The sequence below is a fragment of the Bos indicus genome, chromosome 7 (assembly GCF_029378745.1).
Source record: "Bos indicus isolate NIAB-ARS_2022 breed Sahiwal x Tharparkar chromosome 7, NIAB-ARS_B.indTharparkar_mat_pri_1.0, whole genome shotgun sequence".
NCBI classification, from domain to species: Eukaryota; Metazoa; Chordata; class Mammalia; order Artiodactyla; family Bovidae; genus Bos; species Bos indicus.
The window spans coordinates 105,234,295-105,260,181 of NC_091766.1; positions in this window are offsets into that span (position 1 = coordinate 105,234,295).

The following is a 25,887-nucleotide window of genomic DNA, read 5'->3' on the forward strand; positions in this document are numbered from 1 at the left end:
TCTCCTTGCAATCCAAGGGACTCTCTAGAGTCTTCTCCAACACCACAGTTCAAAAGCATCAATTCTTCAGTGTTCAGCTTTCTTCACAGTCCAAATCTTACATCCATACATGACCACTGGAAAAACCATAGCCTTGACTAGATGGACGTTTGTTGGCAAAGTAATGTCTCTGCTTTTCAGTATGCTATCTAGGTTGGTCATAATTTTCCTTCCAAGGAGTAAGCGTCTTTTAATTTCATGGCTGCAATCACCATCTGCAGTGATTTTGGAGCCCAGAAAAAAAGTCTGACACTGTTTCCCCATCTATTTGCCAGGAAGTGATGGGGATATACTTCCTCAAGAGACACTAAAATTTCCTATCAAACTACAACATAAGGCTTAGAGTTCAGGATCTTGATGTAGACTTTGCATTTGTTCCAGATGTGAATCTTCCTGATTCAGAGATCTAAGTTGGAAAAAACTAGGTTATCTGCATACACACGCACACACACACACGCACACACACACACACACACACCTCTAACACATACACAGAATAGAATAGTGGCTTGCTGTTGTTGTTGTTTAGTGGCTAAGTCGTGTTCAACTCCTTGTTATCGCATGGACTGTAGTCCGCCAGGCTCCTCTGTCCATGAATTATTTTCAGGCAAGAATACTGGAGCAGGTTGCCATTTCCTTCTCCAGGGGTTCTTCTCAACCTAGGGACTGAATCCGAGTCTCAACTACCAGGCAAGTTCTTTTACCAGTGAGCCACTGACTAATCATACAAAGAGTCCCCTTCAGATAGAGGAAGAATTAGAGACGCAAAAGGGTTGCTATTCCATGGCAATGCTAAATTTGGAGGGTAGAGAATATGCTTGGATTAAATCACCTTCTTTTATTCCCTGAAGGTAGCCCCAAAGCTTATGGGTTATTGTGCTCCATGGCCCTTAGTTCTTGGGTTTACTTCCTTCTCCGTTATTCTCTTGAGACATATCTTAAGCTAATACTGAAGAATATGCTCACTTCAGCTGTCTTTCACCTTGTAGAATATTAGGTATGCAAATGGTGTTTTAAGTTTTGTGTAGTCTTTCTCTTTTGACCCAAGGTGCTGTGATTCTTTTTTCCACAGACATAATTACTTTATTTATTTTTAATTAATTATATTGGAGGATAATTACAATATTGTGGTTTTTTCCATATATCAACATGAATTGGTCACAGGTATAATGTGTCCACCCCCCATCCCACTTACCTCCCCACCCTCTGACCAAGTCTAATTTTTTTTTCCTAATTGCTTCATCAGTTCCACTTGCCAATAGTCAAAAGCATCATTCCTTTTAAAGATGGATCTCTCTCTCTCTCTACTGCATGCTTACATTTGTGAAGCCACCCTGTCTACAAAAGTTGAGACTACTTGTTCTCTCAAGGTGAGTAGGTGGGAAGAATTAGAATTTTTCAGCAGTAGAGATCCTTCAAAAAACAAATGTATTCACTTCTTCCAATATACTTCCAATCATCCTGGAGACTCAAGAGTTTGCTTTTGGAAAGCATCCTGAATTCTACATTATATCAGGGTGGAAATGAGAAGAAATGAGAAGCTGCAGCTCAAGGAAAGGATTTCACATAATGAGATTCAGGGGCTCTAGGAAGAGATTTCAGGAAGTGTTCAGAAATTCATAACTTTAAAGTTATCAATGTTAATCTTTCTGCCTCTTTGCATTTTCTATTACTTAGAGGCATAATATTATGTTAGATGGACTTCCCAGGTGGCTCAGAAATAAAGAATCTACCTGCCAATTCAGGAGACACAGGAGATGTGGGTTCATGCCTGGGTCAGAAAGATCCCCTAGAGGAGGAAATAGCAACCCACTCCAGTGTTCTTGTCTGGAAAATCCCATGGACAGAGGAGCCGAGTGGGCTACAGTCCACAGAGTCACAAAGAGTTGAGTAAGACTGAGCATGCACATGCATATTATGTTAGATGCCCTGAAACATCCATTCTTAGGTATGTAAGCACCAGTTGTTAACTGATTCCTCCAAAATGGGAGAAAAGAGAAAATGAACAATCACATAACTAAGGCCTTTTCTCTTGCAATGATCTGGCAAGCAAAAAAGTAAATTTTAAAGGGATAATGTCAAATCAGTATCTGTCATAGTTAACAATGGAGGAGAAATATTTCTTACTTTAAAAACAAGATCCAGTTATTAGGGTATTCCTTGATGGCATTTATTTTCTTTACTACCATTAAGATCACTATATATTTTCCTATTCTTTCCTCTATCAGTACTCATTGAGTGGTTTACTCTTTGGCAGAGACTATGCTGTTCACTTGAGGAATGCAAAACAGAAAACTTCTTACACATTCTGAAGTAAAAGAAGAATGGCTAAACAAGCAATATCCAAATAGGGTGCACACTAATTAGGAATGAATTGAGCACTAAGTAAAGAGGCAAGAAGGTGTTCCTGGGGAATTGGGGAAGACTTCACAGAGGAGGTGCCCAATAGATACACTAAAAATGGAGAGCAAGCAGATAGGTAGTTCAAGTTGAGGTATCAATGCAAGAACAGCAGGCGTGAGAAGATAAGGGCACTGCAAACACACTGGCATACCTGACCCTAATTTTCAATGAGAGAGACCTGAGTCACAGATTGGCTGGCACTGTAAAACATACGGAGATTCAAACCATTCTTCAGCAGTTAGAATGCTATGAATTTTTAAATTTTAAAAAATTGTTTATTTAATAAGCATGGTGTGATCAGAGGACTGGTTATAAACAATAAAACTTATAAAACTGGGAAATGGATTGGCATGGGGTGGTACTGACAGCAGAGTGAGCAGACTATTATAGGGGTGGGACAAGCACTCACAAGTCTGAATGAAGACTGTGGTCATTTGTTTTAAAAATTGCTTTTTTGAAATGCTTCAGGATTTTTTTTTTTCAATAAAGGAAATCTTTCTGCTGATTTACCTGCAACTATTTACATAATTTTTCTACCATGATTCTGGAAAAAAATAAAGCTTCAGTGTTGTTTTTACTCAAAAATACACTATCAGTTCAGTTCAGTTCAGTCGCTCAGTCATGTCCGACTCTTTGTGACCCCATGAATCGCAACATGCCAAGCCTCCCTGTCCATCACCAACTCCCGGAGTTCACTCAGACTCACATCCATTGCGTCAGTGACGCCATCCAGCCATTTCATCCTCTGTCGTCCCCTTCTTCTCCTGCCCCAATCCCTCCCAGCATCAGAATAGGCAAATGTAAAGAGCATAATTGATTTTAATAGAGTATAATTTTAATACAGTATAACTGATAGATGCAACCATACAACTTATTTCATTTCAATGAGAAGAATGGGCAAATATTTTGAACAATTCATGTAAAATGTTAAAGCCTAGCAAGAAAACAGTTACCATTTTTAATTCACATTGTCTTTCTTATTTAAGAAGGACACATAATTAGATGAAGGAAATTTTACTTAAAAATTTCCATTTAAGTAGGAAATTAATACAGTGATTTACTCTCCTAATAAAAATAACCCCATGTAAGGGTTGTCACTATATTCTGTACTAGGCAGCAAGTTAGAATGAGTCAAACTAATTAGCAATAAATCTACTGGAATCCTCTCAAAATAGTTTCCTAATTAATCAGAATAGAAACGAATTGAAAAATGTTATTATCTCATGAAAAAAATTGTATCAATTTCTAGGGTTCCTTAAGTGACTTGTGTGTCTTTATCCTGGAAAACCCATCAGTCTTTGCCTTTCAAGTCAGCTAAAAATATTCTGATTATCTGGGATGAAGAGATTATTAAAAGCTATCTAAGAGAACCAAATAACTATGATTCTTAGCTGGCATATATTTATTTGTTCAAGCACACTTGATTTCTAGTAATATATAATTCATCTCTCTATTCATATTTTTAAAATAGTTACCTTTGTAGTTCTTTAATCTTTAAATGACTTTTATTCTTCTAGACTAATTCCATTTAATTTTTACATTGACAAATGTAACATGATGAGTGAGGAATACATGAAAACTGAAAATTTTCTGTAAGCCTAAAACTATCTCAAAAATTTTAAATGTATTAAACATGTTTTCTATAAGACAAAATTATCAATACAAAGTAATAATGAAAACAGGCAAATCAGCATCACATGTATACCTGAAAAATAGTGTGATGATTCATAGGACTTCCACATGCATTTATAGTATGAAATATTTTGTACAGTAGATTTATACCTCATGAGTTAAGTTGTAATTAAATGGTAAAAAGGGACATTTTGTCAAAATTATGCTTTACATCTGTTAAACTACTACAAAATATGGAATGCACTGTCTTATGTATACAACACTGTAGAGGGTTATATCAATTCTTATAAATCCTTCACAGTCACTGTTTCTCAATGGTCTCTATTCTAATAAATATAATCCTTCAATTTAATTTTCAAGCTCCCAACCACTTGCATAAACAATGTTATTCATTTCTTTCTCAATGATCTGGAAATTCTTTGGAGAATCCCCACTCTTCTTTCCAAGGCATTAAAATGTAGATTGATTACTTAAGATTTTACAGTATTTATTCCCAGAGGCACATTCTCATTGAGAAAAATGCTGAATCATCACCTCTAAATTATTATTTTTCTTTATTTCCATATGGTTCAGATGAGTTCTAGCAAGTACACGTGTGACGCCATTGTTTTTCAGGAGGTTGAACACCCTTGCTAATATTTATATTTTTCATGAACCCAAAGTTAAATATTTTGTATAGATATCAAAGAGCTGAATGTTATATTTAATTGGAATAAAATCAGTCAACTGCATTTAAAAGGAAAACACATCTAAATATTGATAGCAAACAATAAATGATCATTAAATCGATGTCTGGTCAGTTTAAATATTAACCTTTGAAGCAGTTACATCTAATAGTGGTGCTATTATTGTGTCATTCAAACAGGCACCGTGATTTTAGTGAGTGATGATGGTAATTAATTGTCCTCACACTAACTTAAAAATCTTGTTTTGATAAAATGATTAAAAATTATTGATAACTTAAGATAAATTCAAACACCTATGGGTACCTTATTTTTTACAAAGGAGGCAAGAATATACAATGAGGCAAATATAACCTTTTCAAAAGTGGTCCTGGGAAAACTGGACAGCTACATGCAAAAGAATCAAATTAGAACACTTCCTAATGCCACACACACAGATTAACTCAAAATGTATTAAAGACCTAAATGTAAGACCAAAAACTACAAAACTCTTAAAGGAAACCATAGGCAGACATAAATCAAAGCTCTTCATAAATCAAAGATCTTCTATGACCCCCCTCCTAGAGTAATGGAAATGAAAACAAAACCAAACAAATGGGACCTAATTAAACTTAAAAGCTCTTGCACAACAAAAGAAACTATAAGCAAGATGAAAAGACAACCCTCAGAATGAGAGAAAATAATAGCAAAGGAAACAACTGAAAAATAATTAATTTCCAAAATATACAAGCAGCTCATACAACTGAATATCAGAAAAACAAACAACCCAATCAAAAAGTGAGAAACAGACTGAGACATTTCTCCAAAAAAGACATAAAGATGGCTAACAAATGCAAGAAAAGATGCTCAACATCACTCATTATTAGAGAAATGAAAATCAAAACTTCAGTGAGATATTACCTCACACTAATCAGGATGCCCATCATCAAAAAACCTACAAAGCATAAATGCTGGAGAGGGTGTGGAGAAAAGGGACTGCTCTCATACTGTAGGGGGGAATGTAAATTGATACAGCCACTATAGAAGATGGTATGGGGATTCCTTAAAAAACTAGGAATAAAACCACCATATGACCCAGCAATCCCACTCCTAGGCATATACCCCGAGGAAACCAAAATTTAAAAAGACACGTGTTCATTGCAGCACTATTTACAATAGCTAGAACATGGAAGCAACCTAGATGTCCACCAACAGAAGAATGGATAAAGAAGATGTGGTACATATATACAATGGAATACTACTCAGACATAAAAAGGAAGACATCTGAGTCAGTTCTAATGAGGATGAACCTAGAGCCTATCATACAGAGTGAAGTAAGTCAGGAAAGAAATACAAATATTATTTACTAATGCATATAGATGGAATCTAGAAAGATAATTATTTTTAGGACACCAATGGAGAAACAGACATAGAGAACAGACCTTTGGGCAAGGAGGGAGCGGGGAGGGAGAGGGTGTATAGAGAGAGTAACGTGGAAATTTACAGTACCATACATAAAATAGACAGCCAATGGGAATTTGCTGTGACTCAGGAAACTCAGTGGCTCTGTGACAATCTAGAAGGGTTGGGGAGGGGAGGGAGGTTTGGGAAGGAAGGGATACCGGTGTACCTATAGCTGATTCTTGTTGATGTATGACGGAAAACCACAAAATCATGTAAAGCAATTATCCTTCAATTAAAAAAATAAGGTGGCAAAAAATTATTGATCACAATAAAAAATTAACCAGAAAATTTCAATTGCTTATACAGTTTTGATAAATAAAAGAGAATAACCAATGAAAGTTTATCCATTGTGAAAGATGTTCTCTCTGTTACGTAAAGTGAAGTGAAGTCGCTCAGACAGGTCCAATTCTTTTGCGATTCCATGGACTGTATGGAATCGCTTGGACTGTACCAAGCTCCTCTGTCCATGGAATTTTCCAGGCAAGAATACTGAAGTGGGTTGCCATTTCCTTCTCCAGGGGATCTTCCCAACCCAGGAATTGAATCCAGGTCACCCATATTGCAGGCAGATGCTTTACCATCTGAACTACTGTAGTAATTTTAGGTGTTTAGAAGATGCTGTAATTTTAGAAGCTTAGTGTTGCTAACTGTTTCTAATGTTCAACTTTTCAGGCATATAGTATGCTTCCTTGATCCTTATTGTCACATGAAGTCATTGAGGAGTCCTGGCTACAAATTGTGCTTGTAAATGATCTGCAACACTGCCTGGCAAAATATTCTGTTTGTTGTACAAATCTCCTGAGCTTTATTTTCCCTTGTTCAGAAAATACTCCAAATTATGTTTGCCCCATTAGGCTAGGTCCAACTGTGACTCTCAAGTTCATGTGAATCGAGTTGCTGTGTTAACTAGGGTATGTTTTTGCATGAGAAAAAAAAAAAAAAGAAAGAAAATAACCAATTAAAAACACAATCAACTGTCCTTACAAGTCACTGAGAATTGAGAGTTTCTGGTTGCTGTTGTTTTTGACTAACTCAGTCCTGATGCATTACTTGCAAACTCATGGACTGCAGCACACAAGGCCTCCCTGTCCTTCACTAACTCCCAGAGTTTTCTAAAACTTATGTCCATTGAGTCGATGATGGCATCCAATCATCTCATCCTCTGTCGCCCCCTTCTTCTGCCGTCAATCTTTCTTAGCATCAGGCTCTTTTTCACTGAGTTGACATTTCACATCAGGTAGCCAAGTATTGGAGCTTCAGCTTTAGCGTCAGTCTTTCCAATGAAAATTTAGGGTTGATTTCCTTTAGGACTGACGGTTTGATCTCCTTGCTGTCAAGGGACTCTCACTCAGATCTTCTCCAGCAGCACAATTGGAAAGCATCAGTTCTTTGGCACTCAGCCCTTATGGTGCAACTCTCACATCTGTGCATGATTACTAGAAAAACCATAGCTACAACTATATGGAAGTTTGCCAGCAAAATGATGCCTCTGCTTTTTAATAAGCTGTCTAGGTTTGTCATAGCTTTTCTTCCAAAGAACAAGTGCCTTTTAATTTCAAGGCTGCAGTCACCATCCACAGTAATTTTGGAGCCCAAGAAAATAGTCTGTCACTGTTTCCATTTCTTCCCCATCTATTTGCCATGAAGTAATGAGACTTCCCTGGTGGCTCAGACGGTAAAGAGTCTGCCTACAATGCGGGAGACCCAGGCTTGATCTCTGGGTCGGGAAGATCTCCTGGAGAAGGAAATGGCAACCCACTTCAGTATTCTTGCCTGGAAAATCCCATGGACGGAGGAGCCTGGTAGGTTACAGTCCATGGGGTCGCAAAGAGTCGGACACGACTGAGTGACTTTAATGTCAATAAGACCAGATGCCATGATCTTAGTTTACTGAATGCTGAGTTTTAAGCTAGCTTTTTCACTCTCCTCTTTCACATTCAACAAAAAGCTGTTTAGTTTCTCTTTGCCTTCTGCCATTAGGGTGGTGTCATCTACATATCTGAAATTATTGATATTTCTCGCAGCAATCTTGATTCCAGCTTGTACTTCATCCAGCCCAGCATTTTGCATGATGTATTCTGCATATAAGTTAAATAAGCAGAGTGACAATATACAGCTGAGACAAAGTGGAAATGATGCCCAGCTGTGGATGTGTCTGGTGGCGAAAGTAAAATCCGATGCTGTAAAGAACAATATTGCATAGGAACCTGGAATGCTAGGCCCATGGATTAATTCAAATTGTAAGTGCTCAAACTGGAGATGGCAAGAGTGAACATCAACATTTTTGGAATCAGTGAACTAAAATGGATGGGAATTGGGAGAATTTAATTCAGATGACCATTATATATACTATTGTGGGTAAGAATCCCTTAGAAGAAATGGAGTAGCCCTCATAGCCAACAAAAGAGTCTGATACGAATTACTTGGGTGCAGTCTCAAAAACGACAAGATTATCTCAGTTCATTTCCAAAACAAACCATTCAGTAATCCAACTTTATGCCCCAATCATAAATGCCATAGAAGCTGAAGTTGAATGGTTCTATGAAGACATACAAGACCTTCTAGAACTATCATCAAGAAAGATGCACTTTTCATGGTAGGGGGCTGTGATGCAAAAGTAGGAAGTCAAGAGATACCTGCGGTAACGGGCAAATTTGACCTTGGAGTACAAAACGAAGTAGGGCAAATGCTAAAGAGAGTTCTGACAAAAGAACGGACTGGTCATAACAAACACCTTCTTCCAACAACAGAAGAGACGACTCGACACATGGACATCACCAGATGGTCAATATGGAAATCAGATTTATTATATTATTTGCAGCCAAAGATGGAGAAACTCTAAACAGTCAGCAAAAATGACTTGTACCTGACTGTTGCTCAGATCATCAGTTTCTGCTTATACAGTAACAATGTCATTTTTTAAAAAATAAGGAAATGCTACATAATACCAGCCCATAGAATTTGATACTTTAAATAACTGGATTCATTGAACAAACTAAATAATTGCCAGAATATTTTGTTCAGAATGGATTGTGTGCACATAAGGAAATAAAGACATGAAATAAGCATGAAAAGTAGACATTTAGTTATAAACATTAGAGATAATACTATCAGACCTACCCTAGAGACCAATATTGATCTAACGCCACTGTTTCTCCAGGTAAAACTGACATCATTTAAAATACTAGCAGGACTAAGTCTTATGTACAGGCAATGAGTGTCAAACTTAGCGTTCCCTTCGAAGGAATATCCAGTAATGCTCCTCTATCAAATTCTCCTTTGCCTTACTTTTATCCATCCATAGTATTTACCCACTTTGGGATTCTTTTGACAGTCCACAACTCACTAATTTTAAAGACAAAGACACCTATCTGTCTTATTCTTTTTTTTTTTTTTTTTCTTTCTACAGATGGATCATTTCCTGAATTCCAATGCTCCCAGGTGTATTTCAAAATAATTTATATTTTCTACTATTTTTTCACCATTATTTATCTATGATTATCACAGATAATCCTTTAAGCATATTGGATAGTTAAACCATTATCTGAAGACATTTTTTCATAACTTATCTTTCCTAAGTACTTCAAACAGTCCCAAGTACTTGGCTAGTGCTAAATAAAACTTTTATTTTATTTTTTACACTGAAAGATCCAAATCTAAGTTAAAGTATACATTTTCCATGAAAAATTCATAAACTAGTTTCAATTTACTAGATAAGTCTCTTATGCTATATATCTTTAATATTTTTAATAAGTTTTCAGAAAATCAGTTCAAATTTATTAACAAACTCTCTGAGGTCAACGTTTTACTCACCTAAGTATTATATCTTCTTTCTTTTGAACTCCACCGTATTTCCTAAAACTTAACTCAGTGATCTGAATTCTAAGAAGTCTTAACTACTATACGTGGGGATATATATGAGTCTAACAAAAAGTACAGAGTCAGCAAACTCTATAGGTTGATAAGGTTTGGAAGACAAGATTAACTTGATTGACTATGCTTTACTAAATGTGCTTTCTAAATGAAAAAATTTAATCTAGTTATTACAGAAAAGAGGAAACCAAAATCCCTCAAACATATGTGAAAAAGTCTCAACTCATTTAGCAATCAGAGAAATGCAAAACCACAATTATATTCCATTAAAACCCACCAGGTTAACAAACATTTAAATGTATTTGAAAATGCTAAGTACAGATGACAATGTGGGTACTACGGATGCAAACTAGTACACTGTTTGGGAACATTATTTAGGAAACTTTAAATTACACTTATTCTATAGTGTAGCAATTCAATTCTATGCAGAAATACGCTAGAAAAACATTGGACCCTGTGTACCAGAAGATGTACAAAATGGTTTTCAGCAGGATTTTTTCCAACTAGTCTGAAATTTTATGTTTACCATTCATAGAATGGATACATTTTGTTCAAGGAATATAAAACTATAGAACAGGAAGATATTAGGGAGAAAAACAAAATTACTATCTTAGATTCTATGACTGAACCTGAAAATTAAACTTACATAAGACAGATTTACAGAAAAGAAGCAAACAAATTTTAGTTAGTATTTTTACGTGCACAAAGGAGCCTTCATAAGAAAAATGAAGACCCGAAAAAACAGGACCAAGAGCTTATATACACTTTCTAACAAAGAAATGGTAAATTTGTGGAGAAGGGACAAAACAAAGATATGTGAGCTTAGGGGTAATGAATTATGAGAAAGTGACTAGGAAGTACACAGAAGAAATTAATAGAAGATAAGGGTTATTTTAATAGATTTGTTTGTACCAATTGGTTTTGGCATTATCCCTCAGTTTCCAATGGTAAGAATGTTCTCTTCCTTGTACAGAGAGGACATCTTTCTCATGCTTATTTTATGACTGGCTTTTAGGTAGAAAGGGGATTTGTCAGAGAGTCCTTCCTGCATCTGCTGTTTCTCTGGTGCTTTCAAGCTCAAAATAAATAATATGCTAAAGTGGTATATTTTGGAAATAACATGTTTTGAACCTGTCCAAAAATGTATAGGTTGTGTGATGGTTAATTTTGTATGTCAGTTTGACTAGGATAATGTATGCCCAGAATGTTCGTAAAATATTATTTCTGAGTTTGTCTGTGAGAATGTTTCTGGAAGGAATTGGCATTAAAAAAATTTTACTTGTGTACAGTTAATTCACAATGTTGTGCTAGTTTCAAGTGCACAGCAAAATAAATCTATTATACGTATGCATATATCCATCTTAACATTCTTTTCCCATATAAATCATTACAGACTACTGTAGAGTTTTCTCTGCTATACTTATGAGTCCTCAATAGTTTATGTGTTGTAAATAAGTTAACTTGTACCATTTTTTTAGATACCACATATAAGCGGCATCATATTTTATTTGTCTTTCTCTACCTGACTTATTCACTCAGAATGACAGTCTCTAGGTCCACCCATGTTGTTGCAAAAGGCCCTCAGTTCAGTTCAGTTCAGTCGCTCAGTCGTGTCCGACTCTTTGCGACCCCATGGACCGAGGCACGCCAGGCCTCCTTGTCCATCACCAACTCCCAGAGTCCACCCAAACCCATGTCCATCGAGTTGATGATGCCATTCAACCATCTCATCCTCTGTCATCCCCTTGTCCTCATGCCCTCAGTCTTTACCAGCATCAGGGTCTTTTCCAATGAATCAGCTCTTTGCATGAGGTGGCCAAAGTACTGGAGTTTCAGCCTCAACATCAGTCCTTCCAATGAACAAGCGGGACTGATCTCCTTTAGGATGGACTGGTTGGACTTCCTTGTAGTACAACGGACTCTGAAGAGTCTTCTCCAACACCACAGCTCAAAAGCAGCAACTCTTTGGCGCTCAGCTTTCTTTATAGTCCAACTCTCACATCCATACATGACCACCGGAAAAACCATAGCCTTGACTAGACAGGCTTTTGTTGGCAAAGTAATGTCTCTGCTTTTTAATATGCTGTCTACGTTGGTCACAACTTTCCTTCCAAGGAGTAAGCATCTTTTAATTTCTTTGCTGCAATCACCATCTGCAGTGATTTTGAAGCCCAGAAAAATAAAGTCAGCCACTGTTTCCCCATCTATCTGCCATGAAGTGATGGGACCAGATGCCATGATCTCAGTTTTCTGAATGTTGAGCTTTAAGCCAACTTTTTCACTCTCCTCTTTCACTTTCATCAAGAGACTCTTTATTCTTCTTCACTTTCTGCCATAAGGGTGGTGTCATGCAAAAAGCACTATTTTGTCCCTTTTATGGTTAAGTAATGTTTCATTTATATATGTACCACATCTTCTTTATCCATTCTTCTGTTGGTGGACATACACCAAATAAATAAATCAGTATGGTACTGGCACAAAAACATAAAATACATCAATGAAATAGGACAGAAAGTCCAGAGATAAACCCATGCACCTATGGTCACCTAATATGTACAAGGCAAAAATATATACTGGAGAAAAGAGAGCAACTTCAATAAATGATACTGGAAAACTAGAGCTACATGTAAAATAATGAAATTAGAAATTCCCTAACATTATACAGAACAATGTATTAAACATCTAAATGTAGGACCAGATAACTATAAAACTCTTAGAAGAAACAGGCAGAAAACTCCTGGGCATAAATCCCAGCAAGATCTTTTCTGATCCACCTCCTAGAGTAATGAAAATAAAAACAAAAATAAACAAATGGGACCTAATTAAACTTAAAAAGCTCTTGCACAGCGTAAACAAAACAAAATAACAACCCTCAGAATGGGAGAAATGTTTGCAAATTAAGCAACCTGAAAGGGATTAATCTCCAACATACAAACAGTTCATGCAACTCAATATCAAAGAAATTAAAAAAAAAAAACTCAATCAAAAATTGTGGGGAAGATCTAAGTAGACAATTCTCCACAAAAGACACATAGATGGCCAAAAGCACATGAAAAGTGCTGCTCAACAATCACTAATTACTAGAGAAATGTGAATCAAAACTACAATGAGGTATTACCTCACACCACCAGAATTGCCATGATTAAAAAATCTACAAACAATAAATGATTGGGAGGGTGGGAATGTAAACCAGTATAGCCATTATGGAGAACAGTATAGAGTTTCCTTAAAAGACTAAAAATAGAGCTATCATATGATTCAGCAATCCTAGTCCTGGGCATATATCCAGAGAGAAAGGTAATTCAAAAAGATGCATGCACCTCAGTGTTTATTGCAGCAGTATTTACAATAGGCAGGACACAGAAGCACCAAGATTAGCACTTGGCTCAAGATCAGCAATGCTGGTGGATATTACCCAATCCTTTGAGGTCCTGAATAGGAAAAAAGGCAGAGGATGGGTGAATTCTCTCTCTGTTTCAACTGGGACATCTATGTTTTGCTCGTGGAAGTCAATATTTCTAGTTCTGAGGCATTTGGATTCAGACTTGGACTTAGACCATTGGCTGCCCTGGCTCTTGGGACTTGGACTGAATTACACCACCTGCTTTCCTGGTTCTTCAATTTGCAGACAATACATCATGGGATTTCTCAATCTCCATAACCATGTGTGCCCATTCTTCTAATAAATCTCTCTGTCTCTCTCCATAAATACACATTTATTTTTCCTTTCTGGAGAACCCTGTCTAATATAGGCAGTATGCAACAGTATACAACAAATTCACAATATTTAGCTTAGAAGACAAGGTACATAATTATATATAGTATGAGTTAATCTATGTAGAGTTTAAGACCAGGGAAACTAAAACAATGTTATAAATGTGTATATACACAGTAAAATAAAAAAGCAAGGAATTGTTATAACAGAGATCAGGAGAGTGATCATTTCTTCAGGAAGAAATATTTTTGGAGAGGAACAGTAAGAAATGTCAAGGGTGCCAAAAACATTATTTTTTTAACAAGGTGGTGATCATATATATTCATTAATAATTTTTCAATGATACATATATTTGATCACTCATGTGCATATAATATTTCGCACTGTAGTAAAAATCAAACCAACTTGAATTTTACACAGCATAGAACTGAACAAAGAAATAGGTAGTGGGGGAATAGGAAAAAAATTAAGAACCCAGAGAAAAGAATTGCTTTATTTTCCCAGGATCTCAATAAAACATTTAGCTAAATATTTCTTGGCTTAGTTCAAATCTATAAAAGGCTTAACAAATGAGATTGACTTCTATAATAAAGAGACAAGATACCTGAAGAGCCACGGCACAGACAGCTTAATTGGCTTTCATTAAGATTTTGATTATATTGGCATATATAGTTATGTAATGTGGCATATGATACTCAGACTATCAGGTTAGTAAATGACTTCAGTATTGACTGTGGCTTTTGGAAATTAGGTGATTAGTGGTTTAGGAGCAAATGGAAATAAAAGAAGATGGAAAAGAAATAAAGGAGCACTCAGAAAATTTTGTCTAGTCATTGTAAGATATTAATCTTTGCCATATTATTTTTTCTCTCACTTAGGTTATGCTTTCCATTAAAATATAATTTTAGGCATTGTAGAAGACTTCAAATACATACTTTCATATAATTGATACAAGTCTTTTATCAATATTCCTCGTTTTAGAGCTGAAACAGGGATAATCTTCTTTTTCTCTTAGTTTTAAAGGTGGTGTTTTGTACATAGTGCTTACCTCCCAGAGACTTCTTTAAGAATCCACGAAGAACTGTTTCCAAAATTAAGACACAACTTTTAAAATAACTTAAGTAAAATTAAAAATGACATTTGAAGCCCATTTGACTTTTTTCACCTACTTAAGCCACTACAAATTGTAAATTTTCCACTGCATAATCATTTCTAAAGGAAGGAAGCATTATATTTGTATGCCCTTTGCCAAGCATTAAGTGGGGGAAAAAGTACCTTGTATGTGGCTTATATATCTCCTATTGGTGCTGTCAGCATATAATGCATATTAGCATATTTGAGCTGTGGTGTTTTTTTTTTTTTTCCCCTCAGCAGTGAAGTCAATACTGGGCTTGTTCATCAGTAAAAAATGTCCAGTTACCGACACACACATACACACACACATTAATTGAGAGAGACTATTAAATGAAATGACAGAATAAACAATCCAAACAACCTCCTCATAAGAGACATTTAAGAATGCTAGTTTAAAAATTATAAATAGTCTCTCAATTATATGAATTAGCTCACAAGAAAGTAAAGAAAATCTCTAGGTACCAAAATGAAAAGAAAGCAAGACTAAAGCAGTTAATTAGAATTAAATGTGTAGTTAACTTCAGAATCTTCCTAAACCCTAACATTTAAGAATCTGGATATTAACGGCTGCAACAGTACAGATATTGAAGCCTTGGGGGGCCATGAAAGTGGGAAGTCAGAACTAAACTGCCACAATAATACCAGCAGAGAGTTATCTACCACCAATAGAAGAATATAAAGAGAAAAATGAGTTTAACCTGAGCTCCAATTGGAAAATATCTCCCATGAAATTATAACTAAACATCTACACTCTCATGAATTTATCGATTTGAAGATCCTTGGAATACCAGTCAGAAGTAAAGACAAGTTATTTGTACCATGACCCTCAATTAGGACTGCACAAAATTTCTACGTATAACATAATATAAAATGAGTCAACACAAAAATAAATGTGGTACAGTGAAAGACTGAGAAGACTTAGATGCCTAAAATGTTCAGAATGGGATTTTGGAATATATAGTATAAAATATATAGCTAAAATTTTAGTTGAAAATATTAAAAGGAAGAAAACAGAACAAATCCTCCCAAACTATGAAGAATATTATTCAAGTTATCAAATATAATTTCTTGAAATTACAATACAATTTCTGCAATTACATAATTAATGAATTAGATGAACAGTTTAGATACAGCTAAGAAAAATTTAGTAAGCTCAAAAATAAAAGATGACGTTACGTAAATTGACACAGATGGAAGATAAATGGAAAATAAAAATTTTAAAACATGGAGAATAGACAGAAAATATTGGAGAATTCTAATAGTAGTTCTAGAAAACAGAAAAAAAGATGGAGGAGAGATAGTATTCAGAGAGATAATAGGTGATAATTTCCCAGAATTAATGAAGATGTGTCATTAATTAAATGAAAGATTTAAAAGAACAAAAATACACAATGAATATTTATATAAGTGGAAATAAACATTTAAGGTGCCAAAGGCAAAAAGATTTTGCAGCTGACCCTTGAGAAACATGGGTTTGAACTACATGGATCCACTTATTCAAAGTTTTTTTTCAATAGTAAACACCACAGTGCTATTCGAGCCACCATTGGTTGAGTCTGTTGATGTGGAAATACAGACACAGAGGAACCATGTATATGAAGGGCCAATTTTTTTAGTGCATGGAAGGTCAGTCCCCCTATAAGCCCCAGATTACTAAGATCTGTTGTACTTTATTTTCAAATTTCAACTATACACTGCAGTGTTACTAACTACAATGAATGTGCCATACATTGCATCCCTATAACTTGTTCCTTTTAATGGGGAGTTATGTTCTTTGAGCAACATCGTCCCATTTCCCACATCCATTCTGCAAATCCTGGTAAACACTCTAGCCTCTGTGTATATGAGTTTGGCTTTTATTTTCCACATATAAGTGATATAACACAGCATTTGTCTAACTTACTTCACTTAGCATAATGCCCTCAACGTCCAACCACGGTGTCACTAACAGCAGCACTTCCTTCTTTCTCCTGATTGACTCATGTTCTGTTGGACACATATATACACACTTCTTTTCTTTTTCTTTTGTCTAGCCATCCCTTAACAAACATATAGGTTGTTCACTTATCTTGGTTACCATGAATAATGCTGCAATAACCATGGAAATGCAGATATATCTTAAAGATCCTCTTTTCAGAAATTGAATTAATGGATTATAAGATAGTTCTAATTTACAATTTTAAGGAATCTCCATAATGTTATTCAGTTATTAATTTGTATCTATTTGCGACCCCATGGACTGCAGCATACCAGGATTCCCTGTCCATCACCATCTCCGAGTTTACTCAAACTCATGTCCATTGAGTTGACAATGCCATCCAACAATCTCATCCTCTGCCGTCCCCTTCTCCTCCTGCCCTCAATCTTTCCCAGCATAAGGATCTTTTCCAATGAGTCGGCTCTTCACATTAGGTGGCCAAATATCGGAGCTTCAGCATCAGGCCTTCCAGTGAGTATTTGATTTCCTTTAGGATTGATGCGTTTGCTATCTTTGTTGTACAAGGGACAGCTTCCCATAGCGGCTGCACCAATTTACATTCTCACCTACGGTGCATGAGCATTCCTTTCTCTTAACATCCTTGCTGACACGTTATCCTGAGCTTTTGATAGTCATTCTAACACGCATGATGTGATAGCTCATTGTGGTTTTACGTTTTCCTGATTATTAGTGATAGTGAACACGTTTTCATGTAACTGTTGGCCAGGTATTGTTTTTGGAATGCCTTCTCTGGAAAAATGTCTATTTATTTCATTTGCCCATTTTGAAATCAAACGGCTTTATTTTTTCCTATGAAGTTGTATTAATTCTTTATATATTTTGGGTATTAACTCATCAGATATATGATTTACAAGTATTTCTAGCATTAAATCACATTTGATTATAGTGTAAGATCCTTTTAGTGTGCTGTTAAATTTGGCTTACTAATATTTTGTTGACGACTTCTACATCTATTTCATCAGGGATATTGGTCTTTAGCCTTCCTTTCTTGTATCATCTTATTTGGCTCTGGTCTTAGGGAAATGCTAGCCTTGTTAAAAGAATGCAGAATATTCCATTTCTTCGAGCTTGACAAATTTTTGATGTATAATCAGTGTCTTTACTGCAAAGGGTCTTACCTTTGCATTTCTGTGCTATCAGTTGTATCATCTGATTCATTTCTGATTTTGAGTCTTCTTTTAGTCTTGAATCTAACCAAAGTTTTGTCAATTTTGATTATCTTTTCAAAGAAACAGCTCTTAATTTCATTGTTCTTTCCATTGTCTTTTTAGTCTTACTTTAACTTATTTCCACTGTGATCTTTGTAATTGTCTTCCTCCTCCTAATTTGGGGCTTCATTTATTTTTTTTTTTTTAACTAATTCTTTGTAGTTTAAAGTTAGTGCTTATTTGAAATTTTTCTTGTTTTTTTTTTTTAATTATATTTTTAAACTTTACATAATTGTATTAGTTTCGCCAAGTATCAAAATGAATCCATCACAGGTACACATGTGCTCCCCATCCTGAACCCTCCAAGTTCTGTATCTTTTGACTGGAGAATTTAGTCCATTTATTTAAATAGTTTATTGGTAGGTATGGACTTAATATTGCCATTTTGTTAACTGTTTTCTGAATTTTTTTGTAATTACTTACTTTCTTTTCTCTTGATTTTTTCTTCTATGATTTGAAGATTGCACCATGCATCACAAATCCATGGCATTCCTGGATTTCTTTCCTTTTCTCTTTTGTGTATCTACTACAGATTTTTGCTTTGTGTTTGCCATGAAGCTTACATAAAACTATTTATAAAATATATAGTTTATTTTAAGGTGATAACTACTTACGTTCAAATGCAAACTAAAGCTCTGTTTTTTTTTAAAACACTGCTTGCTCATATTTTATGTTTTCAATGTCTCAGCTTAATCTTTTTACTTTGTGTACACATTAACAGATTATTGTATTTGTCTTTTAATCTTCATATATTTATAAATGATTTAGTACTCTGAATACTCTGAAGTTAACTGTATTTACTTTCACTGGGCTTCCCTGATAGCTTAGTTGGTAAAGAACCCGCTGCAATGCAGGAGACTCTGGTTCAAATCCTGGGTCTGGAAGATCCCCTGGAGAAGGGATAGGATACACACTCTAGTATTCTGGCCTGGAGAATTCCATGGACTGTATAGTCCATGGGGTCGCAAAGATTCAGGCATGACTGAGTGACTTTCACTTCACTTATTTTCACCAGTGAGATTATTTCATATGTTTTCCTTTTACTAACTAGTGTTCCTTTGCTTCTTCTTGAAGAAGTCCCTTTAATATTTCTTATAACGCCAGTCTAGTGGTGATGATCTCTTTCAGCTTTTACTTATCTGGAATATCCAGACTTTCTTACCTCTTTTGATATGGGTCTCTTCTTGTTCATCCAATGTGTAGGAGTCACTCAGTTTCTGGATTTCTTTCAGAGAGAAGTGCTCCAATGTATAGCTGTATGTTTAATGTTTGTGGGAGGAAGGAAGTTCAGGAACCTCCTATATCATCATCTTTAAAAAGTCCTCTTTCAGAAAAAAAGATTTTAAATCATCCACAAACGAAAGGCAATTTTAGTAGAAATTATGATGATCAGACTGACACCAGACTATCAATCACAAGGTTAGACTCTAACAAGAGCAGAAAAATAAGAACTGTGGGGAAAAGCACTTAATAACACAGAGACACTATATTAACTGTCTATGTACAATTTTATAGCCAATTAATTTTTATTGAATAAAAAATGAGATAAAGATAACTTAAATAAATGTTAATTGCTTAAAGTTTGCCACTTATGAATACTTACTAAATAAATGTCTAAAGAATTTGCATAGGAAATATAGTATAAATAATATATAGAAAAGAAGGGATGAAACATAAGAAAGAGTGACTGGAAAATAATCTGAAAAAGAATATATATACATATATAGATAGATAACTAAATCACTGTGCTGTACATTTAAAATATTGTAAATCAATTATACTTCAAAAAATTAAAAAAGAAAAATAGTGGGTGACAGGATTGATAGATATGCAATTTAAACATAGTAAATAAAAAACAATAATAATATCTGGCAAGCCATTCAACATCAGAGTAATTCAAGTCTACACCCATACCACCGATGCCAAAGAAGCTAAAGTTGATCAGTTCTATGAAGACCTAGAAAACCTCCTAGGACTAACATCAAAAAAAGATGTTCTGTTCATCACTGGGGATTGGAAAGCAAAGTAGAAAGTCAAGAGATACCTGGAGTAACAGGCAAGTTTGGTCTTAGAGAACAAAATGAAGCAGGTCAAAGATTAACTGAATTTTGCCATGATAATGCACTAGCCATAGCAAATACCCTTTTTTTCAACAACACAATAGACAACTTTACACATGGACATCACCAAATGGTCAATACCGAAATCAAATTGATTACATTCTTTGTGGCCGAAAAAGGTGAAGCTCTATAAAGCCAGCAAAAGTAAGACCGGGAGCTGACTGTGGCTCAGATTATCACCTTCTTAGAGAAAAAGTCCAAGGAGCTGTGGCTGTGTGGGCGCCGGAGGGCTGGAGGAGCTATCCCACATTGAAGGTCAGGAAGGGCAGCAGTGAGGAGATACCCCTCGTCCAAGGTAAGGAGCAATGGCTGCGCTTTGCTGGAACAGCCATGAAGAGATACCCCAGGCCCAAGGTAAGAGAAACCCAAGTAAGATGGTAGGTGTTGCAAGAGGGCATCAGAGGGCAAACACACTGAAACCATATTCACAGAAAACTAGTCAATCTAATCACACTAGGACCACAGCCTTGTCTATCTCAATGAAACTAAGCCATGCCCGTGGGGCAACCCAAGACGGGCTGGTCATGATGGAGAGATTTGACAGAATGTGGCCACTGGAGAAGGAATGGCAAACCACTTCAGTATTCTTGCCTTGAGAACCCCATGAACAGTATGAAAAGGCAAAATGATAGGATACTGAAAGAGAAACTCCCCAGGTCAGTAGGTGCCCAATATGCTATTGGAGATCAGTGGAGAAATAACTCCTGAAAGAATGAAGAGATGGAGCCAAAGCAAAAACAGTACCAAGCTGTGGATGTGACTGGTGATAGAAGCAAGGTCCGATGCTGTAAAGAGCAATATTGCATAGGAACCTGGAATGTCAGGTCCATGAATCAAGGCAAATTGGAAGTGGTCAAACAAGAGATGGCAAGAGTGAATGTCAACATTCTGGGAATCAGCGAACTGAAATGGATTGGAATGGGTGAATTTAACTCAGATGACCATTATATCTACTACTGTGGGCAGGAATCCCTCAGAAGAAATGGAGTGGCCATCATGGTCAACAAGAGTCTGAAATGCAGTACTTGGATGCAATCTCAAAAATGACAGAATGATCTCTGTTCGTTTCCAAGGCAAACCATTCAGTATCACAGTGATCCAAGTCTATGCCCCAAAGATTAACGCTGAAGAAGCTGAAGTTGAGTGGTTCTATGACGACCTACAAGACCTTTTAGAACTAACACCCAAAAAAGATGTCCTTTCATTATAGGGGCCTGGAATGCAAAAGTAGGAAGTCAAAAAACACCTGGAGTAACAGGCAAATTTGGCCTTGGAATACGGAATGAAGCAGGGCAAAGACTAATAGAGTTTTGCCAAGAAAATGCACTGGTCATAACAAACACCCTCTTCCAACAACACAAGAGAAGACTCTACACATGGACATCACCAGATGAACACCAAAATCAGATTGATTATATTCTTTGCAGCCAAAGATGGAGAAGCTCTATACAGTCAGCAAAACAAGACCAGGAGCTGACTGTGGCTCAGACCATGAACTCCTTATTGCCAAATTCAGATTTAAATTGAAGAAAGTAGGGAAAACCACTAGACCATTCAGGTATGACCTAAATCAAATCCCTTATGATTATACAGTGGAAGTGAGAAATAGATTTAAGGGCCTAGATCTGATAGATAGAGTGCCTGATGAACTATGGAATGAGGTTCATGACACTGTACAGGATAGACAGGGATCAAGACCATTCCCATAGAAAAGAAATGCAAAAAAAACAAAATGGCTGTCTGGGGAGGCCTTACAAATAGCTGTGAAAAGAAGAGAAGTGAAAAGCAAAGGAGAAAAGGAAAGATATAAACATCTGAATGCAGCGTTCCAAAGAATAGCAAGAAGAGACAAGAAAGCCTTCTTCAGCGGTCTATGCAAAAAAATAGAGGAAAACAACAGAATGGGAAAGACTAGGGATCTCTTCAAGAAAATTAGAGATACCAAAGGAACATTTCATGCAAAGAGGAGCTCGATTAAAGGACAGAAATGGTATGGACCTAACAGAAGCAGAAGATATTAAGAAGAGATGGCAAGAATACACAGAAGAACTGTACAAAAAAGATCTTCACGACCCAGATAATCACAATGGTGTGATCACTGACCTAGAGCCAGACATCCTGGAATGTGAAGTCAAGTGGGCCTTAGAAAGCATCACTATGAAAAAAGCTAGTGGAGGTGATGGAATTCCAGTTGAACTATTCCAAATCCTGAAAGACGATGTTGTGAAAGTGCTGCACTCAATATGCCAGCAAATTTGGAAAACTCAGCAGTGGCCACAGAACTGGAAAAGGTCAGTTTTCATTCCAATCCCAAAGAAAGGCAATGCCAAAGAATGCTCAAACTACTGCACAATTGCACTCATCTCACACGCTAGTAAAGTAATGCTCAAAATTCTCCATGCCATGCTTCAGCAATATGTGAACTGTGAACTTCCTGATGTTCAAGCTGGCTTTAGAAAAGACAGAGGAACCAGATATCAAATTGCCAACATCTGCTGGGTCATAGATAAAGCAAGAGAGTTCCAGAAAAAACACCTATTTCTGCTTTATTGACTATGCCAAAGCCTTTGACTGTGTGGATCACAATAAACTGTGGAAAATTCTGAAAGAGATGGGAATACCAGACCACCTGATCTGCCTCTTGAGAAATTTGTATGCAGGTCAGGAAGCAACAGTTAGAACTGGACATGGAACAACAGACTGGTTCCAAATAGGAAAAGGAGTTCATCAAGGCTGTATATTGTCACCCTGCTTATTTAACTTCTATGCAGAGTACATCATGAGAAACATCAATAACCTCAGATATGCAGATGACACAACCCTTATGGCAGAAAATGAAGAGGAACTCAAAAGCCTCTTGATGAAAGTTAAAAGTGGAGAGTGAAAAAGTTGGCTTAAAGCTCAACATTCAGAAAATGAAGATCATGGCATCCGGTCCCACCACTTCATGGGAAATAGATGGGGAAACAGTGTCAGACTTTATTTTTCTAGGCTCCAAAATCACTACAGATGGTGACTGCAGCTGTGAAATTAAAAGACGCTTACTCCTTGGAAGGAAAGTTATGACCAACCTAGATAGCATATTCAAAAGCAGAGACATTACTTTGCCAACCAAGGTCCATCTAGTCAAGGCTATGGTTTTTCCTATGGTCATGTATGGATGTGAGAGTTGGACTGTGAAGAAGGCTGAGCACAGAAGAATTGATGCTTTTGAACTGTGGTGTTGGAGAAGACTCTCAAGAGTCCCTTGGACTGCAAGGAGATCCAACCAGTCCATTCTGAAGGAGATCAGCCCTGGGATTTCTTTGGAAGGAATGATGCTAAAGCTGAAACTCCAGTACTTTGACCACCCCATGCGAAGAGTTGACTCACTGGAAAAGACTCTGATGCTAGGAGAGATTGGGGGCAGGAGGAGAAGGGGAAGACAGAGGATGAGATGGCTGGATGGCATCGCTGACTCGATGGACGTGAGTCTGGGTGATCTCCGGGAGTTGGTGATGGACAGGGAGGCCTGGCGTGCTTCGATTCATGGGGTCACAAAGAGTCGGACACAACTGAGCGACTGATCTGATCTCATAGAAAAATTCAGACTTAAACTGAAGAAAGTGGGCAAAACCCTAAGCCATCCAGTTCACGTCAGTTCAGTTGCTCAGTTGTGTTTGACTCTTGGCTCTCCCATGGACTGCAGCAAGCCAGGCCTCCCTGTCCATTACCAACTCCCAGAGTTTACTCAAACTCATATCAATTGAGTCAGGGATGCCATCCAACCATCTCATCCTCTGTCGTCCCCTTCTCCTGTCCTCAATATTTCCCAGCATCAGGCTATTTTCAAATGAGTTAGTTCTTCACATCAAGTGGCCAAAGAATTGGAGTTTCAGCTTCAGCATCAGTCCTTCCAATGAATATTCAGGACTGATTTCCTTTAGGATGAAATTGTTGGATCTCCTTGCAGTCCAAGGGACTCCCAAGAGTCTTCTCCAACACCACAGTTCAAAAGAGCAATTCTTCAGTGCTCAGTTTTCTTTATAGTCCAACTCTCACATCCATACATGACTACTGGAAAAACCAAAGCTTTGACTAGACAGACCTTTGTTGGAAAAGCAATGTCTCTGCTTTTTAATGTGCTATCTAGGTTGGTCATAACTTTTCTTTCAAGGAACAAGTGTCTTTTATTTCACAGCTGCAGTCACCATTAGCAGTAATTTTGGAGCCCAAGAAAATAAAGTCTCTCACTGTTTCCACAGTTATCCCATTTGTTTTCCATGAAGTGATGGGACTGGATGCCATGATCTTAGTTTTCTCAGTACTGAGTTTTAAGCCAACTTTTCACTCTCCTCTCACTTTCAACAAGAGGTTCTTTAGTTCTTTGCTTTCTGACATAAGGGTGGTGTCATCAGCATATCTGAAGTTATTGATATTTCTCCTGGCAGTCCTGATTCCAGCTTGTGCTTCATCCAGTCCAGAATTTTTCATAATGTACTCTGCATATAAGTTAAATAAGCAGTGTGACAATATATAGCCTTGACATATTCCTTGTGCTATTTGGAATGGTCTTTTCCATTGAGTCAGCTCTCTGCATCGGATGGCCAAAATCTTAGAAATTTAGCTTCAGCATCAGTTCTTCCAATGTTGGCTGGAAGCATCAGTTCAGGATTGATTTCCTTTAGGATTGATTGATCTCCTAGCAGTGATAGGGACTCTCAATAATCTTCTCCAGGGTCACAATTCAAAAGCACCAATTTTAGGGTGCTCAATCTTCTTTATGGTCAAAGTGTTACATTCGTACATGATTCCTGGAAAAAAACATAGCTTTGACTATACAGACCTTTGTTGGCAAAGTGATGTCTCTGATTTTTAATATGTTGTCTAGGTTTGTTATAGCTTTCCTTCCAAAGAGTAATTGTCCATTAATATCATGGTTGCAGTCACCAACTACAGTGACTTTGGAGCCCAAGAAAATAATCTGTCACTGCTTCCACTTTTTCCCCTTCTATTTCCGAAGAAGTGATAGGACCAAATGCCACAATACTGGGTTTTTTAAATGCTGAGTTTTAAGCTGGATATTTGACCCTCCTCAAGAAGCTCTTTAGTTCCTGTTCACTTTCTGCCATTCAAATGGTATCATCAGTGCATATCTGAGGTTGTTGCTATTTCTCCTGGAAATCTTGATTCCAGCTCATGATTCACCCAGTTTGGAAATTTAAATGATATATACATATGTGTGTGTGTATACACACACACAACATTATACATGTACCATATGTATTTGTATAGTTGCAGAGACTGAGTATTTGAACCTGGACCATTTGGTCCATAGACTTGTTCATAATTTTTTCCTTGTGTGCATGCTAAGTTGCTTCAGTCTTGTCTGACTCTATGTGATCCTATGGACTGTAGCTCGCCCAGCTCCTCTGTCCATGGGGATTCTCCAGGCAAGAATACTGGAGTGGGTTGCCATGCCCTCCTCCAGGGGATCTTCCCAACCTAGGTATCGAACCAGTGTCTTCTGCAGCTTCTGCACTGCAGGTGGATTCTTTACCACTAAGCCACTGGCTGCTGCTGCTGCTGCTATTTCAGTCATGTCCGACTCTGTGCGACCCCATAGACGGCAGCCCAACAGGCTCTGCCGTCCCTGGGA